General features: G+C 32.3%; 1 long non-coding RNA gene across 1 annotated transcript; it reads left to right on the top strand.

The window, feature by feature from the left end:
• Positions 1–261: 261 nt before the first annotated feature.
• On the top strand, positions 262–1784 carry LOC136064780 (uncharacterized). Its single transcript, XR_010626391.1, has 3 exons — positions 262–1064; positions 1190–1585; positions 1676–1784. It is a non-coding gene; the product is annotated as an uncharacterized LOC136064780 (long non-coding RNA).
• Positions 1785–5042: the final 3258 nt, after the last annotated feature.

Here is a 5042-nt window from a genome sequence, read left to right as displayed (position 1 = left end):
AGCCTAGGCTCTTGCAACCAGCCTTGAGTACCTTTATGTGGAGGGTAATTTATTTCAAGGAGAAAATTCCAACATCCCTGAGTTCTTTGAGAGGTATTCAAGTCATGGATCTTTCTCGGAATAGCTTTTCTAGTCAAATCCAAATTTCTTGGAAAAAACTCTCCCTCAAGAATTTGAATTTATCCTTCAATGATTTTCAGGGAAGGGTTCCAACAAAAGGAGTGTTTGCAAATGCTAGCTCACATATCAGTTGTCGAAATATCAGGCTTTGTGGGGGCATATCAGAACTCATGTTGCCTAGTTGCTTAACTAAAAAAGAGAAGTGGTCTCTCACACTCACAATTGTAATCTTAGTGGCATGTGTGCTCCTTGTAGTTGCCACAATGTCTTTTTTCTTATTTTATTGGCGCAAAAATATAAGAAAAGATGAGTCTTCAGGATCTACCTTGAGAAAGTCGCTTTTGAAAGTGTCTTACCAAATGCTTCTCAAAGCAACAGATGCGTTCTCATTAACAAATTTTGATTGGTGCGGGTAGTTTTGGTTCAGTGTATAAAGGCATCCTTGGTGAAGATGGGTCAATTGTTGCAGTCAAGGGTACTAAATCTTCAACGTCAAGGAGCTCTTAGGAGCTTCATCTCTGAGTGTGATGCCTTGAAAAATATTCGTCACGGAATCTTCTGAAGATAATAACTTCCTGCTCAAGTGTGGATTTTCAAGAAATGATTTTAAGGCTCTAGTTTATGAGTTCATGCCAAATGGAAGTCTAGAAAAATGGTTACATATGGATTTGGAAACAGAAACCGAGCAAGCAGAGATACAAAATTTGAACCTTCTTCAAAGAACAAACATTGCCATTGATGTTGCATGTGCACTTGATTATCTACACTACCATTGCCCAGTGCCAGTTGTTCACTGTGATCTAAAGCCAAGTAACATTCTTTTCGATTATGATATGATAGCTCATGTGGAGATTTTGGGCTTGCAAAACTTCTTTCAGAATTTACAATTCCAAAACAAAGCAGCTCAATTGGAATAAGGGGAACAATCGGGTACACTCCTCCAGGTAACAAAAATTTACTGGTCTTTTAATTGTTAATATATGCTTTCCCACATTAACCATGATTACATTAATTTTAGATCCCTAATTGTCATGTGAATGTATTATATGTCAAATATCCTGAATGACAGAGTACGGTCTAGGAAGTGAGGTGTCAACCAAAGGAGATATCTACAGCTATGGAATCCTATTGTTAGAGATGATAACAGGAAGAGGCCCACAGATCACATGTTTGAGGGAGGCTTTAGCCTTCACCGTTATGCTAGCATGGCCTTGCCTAATTGTGTAATGGAGATTGTTGACTCAAAGCTTTTAAATAATGTTGATGAAGTGATTGATAATCATAATTTTAGCCCTACAAATAGAAAAGAGGAGTGTTTGATATCCATGGTCAAGGTTGGAGTGGCGTGCTCTATGGATTTGCCACAAGAACATGGACATTAGCAAGGCCATTTCTGAGCTGCATTTGGTCAGGGACATTCTTCTTGGCTCTAGGAGTTAATGCAACATGTTTGACTACATGGAAGGTAAAAAATCATAGTTTTCACCCTCTTAATGTTGGTATTAATTAAATAATTTACTTACTTTGCTATTTTCCTCTTTATGTTGTATCGCAGGCCAATAAGGTTTACGATCCTTCAAATTTTTACAATGGATGGAGAGATTCTTCTGGCATACTAGATAAGCATGGTCATGGTTTATTGCATAAGGAGTGTTCTGCATGTTTCTTATACCTTTGTCTTATATTTGTGTTTTTATACGTTTGTGAGTAACTCAAAATAATATCCTCAAACTTGTATCTATTTTAATTCTATTGATATTATGCTTTGAAAATAAACTATTTAATTTATTTGTAGTTGTAATATCTCTCAAGCAAATAATAAGATGTATTTCCCACTTACTACCATTCCTCGTCAATACATTTTTTTCAAAGGTCGAGGTTAAATAATAGAAGGATGGATGATTTGTTTATATTAATGCAAATCACATATATCCATGCTATGGTTACCCATATCAGTTGCACTATATTTTCATTGAGAAATGTTACATTATATTTTCACAATAAATTTTAAGTGACAGGTTGTTATTAGTTGATATTCGTGAGTAAAAAAATAATTTAAGTGGTGGTTTCAAATTAGAACTAGTAACAACTTATCACATAAGATTTTGTTGTGAAATATTGCGCGAAAATGTTATAGACACAACACTTCTCATTAAAAAACATATATAATTATTAATGTTGTTTGGAATTTGTAAAATATATAATTTGTTATTCACATAAACTTTACCTAACGTGTTGATGAGAATGTGCCATGTTCCTCTCAAACCAATTCTCCCAAAACATAGTAGTAGGAAATTAAAATGCCGATAGAAATACCCATTCTCAGTGGACACATGAACGTACTCCATCTTCAATGGCATACTAGATAAGCATCCTATTGGTTTATTGAACAAGGAGTGTTCTATTTGTTTCTTATACCTTGTCTTATATCCGGATTCTACGAACCTGAGTATATTATGCTTGCAAAGTTAACGATGTAATTTCATTTGCAGTTTAGTAGTTTTCAGCCAATAATAAGTAGTATATTCCACTTGCTTCCCATTCTCATTAATATATTTTTCTCAAAGTTATAGCTCAAATAAGATATGTTTGATTTGGTTATATCAACGCAAATCACATCTGCAAGAAGTAGGTACCATACATGTAATTTCAAAATCATATTAACTTAGTCAAGAATTCAATTATATTTTGCCAGTTGGCCTATGATTGTAAAGATTAAGTTATAAAATTTGGAGTTAATTTGATCTGACCCGTATGTTTATATACGATACAAAAGATAGTCTTTATTGGTTTTTGATGGGTCGATTAGTTCTATATGACCCATATATTTTTTCATATTTAAAAAAAAAATTGAAAATACTCTTTAACCCTTTTTTTTCATATTTTCTTTTTGTACAAAAATTTCCTAACCTCTTTTTTATATATATATATATATATATATTTAAAAATTACAAAAACTTTCCCCTCCCAGAAAAGTTTCCTTCCCTTCCCTCAAATTCTATATAGAAGCTCCTAGATAGAGATCTCTTAGAGAAAAACTTATTCGTAATATCAGGGGCGGAGCTAAGGGGGGTCGAGGGGGGGCACATGCCCCCCCTGACCTTCCCTCAAACTCTTTTAATATAGCAGCCTAACGCTTATTTTGTCCCCCCTTACCAGATTTTTAGATTAGTTTGCTCTTTTTAACCAAGAGTCAAGAGATAAGTATCACAATTTTTTCTGATAAGAAAAGATAAGTTTTACATATTATTTGAAAGAAAAAAAAACACTAATAACTTAACTATGGACTCATGATAGTTTTTTTTTTCTTTTCTGATTATTATTTGAAGTCTTACGACACTTTTGGTGTTTTACATTAATTGAAAATCAGTAGTTTTGAGGGAATCTTAGCTAGCTAATCCATGGGTTTTATGGGTCAACAAAGTTGCTATTGCTGCAAAGTTTCAAAAGTTGGGAAAAATACTTTGTTTCAAAGTCATGAAACAGGGGAGTTTCATGCTAGCTCCCTTGGCTCTCTAAACTTTAGAATTTAAAGTGTCTAGAGGAAATCCTTACTAGCTTTTAAGATGTGCTTAAGGTGATATCATTTTCAAAGGTGTTTTGTAACTTCTGTTAGTTCTAAGTAATTACTTTAAGCTTTGTTATGTCCTTCAAAGTCATTTATGGCCAAAGTTTGCTTTGACGTTTTTGCAATTATAATTGAAAATCATGAACACGATTTCAACTATTAGTTTCATTCACATAATATGCAACTATCGCTATTCTTTTTAATCTTGCCCCATCTAAACTAAAATCCTAGCTCCGCCACTGCATAATATTATTCATAAATTTGTGATGGGCTAAAAGTAATTTGTGCACAAGCTCGAGCTTAAAAAAATTTTGACAAAAAAATAAATCAAGTTTTTTTGTTTGATAATAAGCTTGAGCTCTACTAGTGTTTAAAATGAAATGAATAAACAAGGCTGTCTTTTAATACCCAGGCTCGATTATAGACCCAATGGCAGCTCCATGTTTAACTTAGGGAGGTCGCAGGACCACCTTGACTAGCAAAAAATATTTGTATATACTTGCAAAATAAAATTATAATGGATTTTACTAATGTATGCCCTAAGGGCACACAATAGTATACCATTTTTGGAAAAAGTTTTATCGAGAGTTGAAAAAGTTTTGACAGCTTTTTCAATTCCCAATAAAAAAATTTTCAAAAATAGATTTGTTAATGTATGCCCTAAGGACATATATTAACCGAACCCAATTATAATAAACAAACCTATTTTGACCGCCTTAATAAAAATGTTGAATACCATATATGACTTGAAAATCACAAGAATTTGGTTCTACAAAAATAAGAGTAATGTTACAGCTACAACATTTTCACAATAATTTTGTAATAAATCTTATGTGATAAGTTGTTACTGATTCTAATTTGAGTCCAATACTGACATTATTTTTTTACTCACCAATAACACCTTATTGCATAAGATTTTTTGTGAAATTTTTTTGTAAATGTAGCATTACTCCGAATATTGTTTTGGCCCTCCAAACATACTTCTTAATAAAAATTAGCCCAAATAACAATAAAAATATCCTAAACAAAAACAAGATCCTAGACCAAACAACAACAAATGAACAAATTATCCAACAAAAAGCCTGTTCAAAAACAAAAAATAAAAATAAAAATCCGTATTCATTCAAATTTGTAACTCGTTCAACCTATTATATAAAACTAGTATGTAACCTCGTGCTACCACACGGGACTGGTTAATTGTAATGATGCTATTGCCCAATTTTTTTGTTTTTTTGGGTTTATCACACGGATGATAGAATGAAATCAAACAACGAAAAATATATATTGCATTTTATTATTTAAGTAATGCTATTGGTCTTTTTTTTTTTTTTTTTTTTTTTTTTTTTTTTTTTTT

Source organism: Quercus suber, unplaced genomic scaffold, assembly GCF_002906115.3.
Source record: "Quercus suber isolate HL8 unplaced genomic scaffold, Cork oak 2.0 scaffold_762, whole genome shotgun sequence".
NCBI lineage: Eukaryota > Viridiplantae > Streptophyta > Magnoliopsida > Fagales > Fagaceae > Quercus > Quercus suber.
This window is presented reverse-complemented; position numbering and strand designations above follow the sequence as displayed.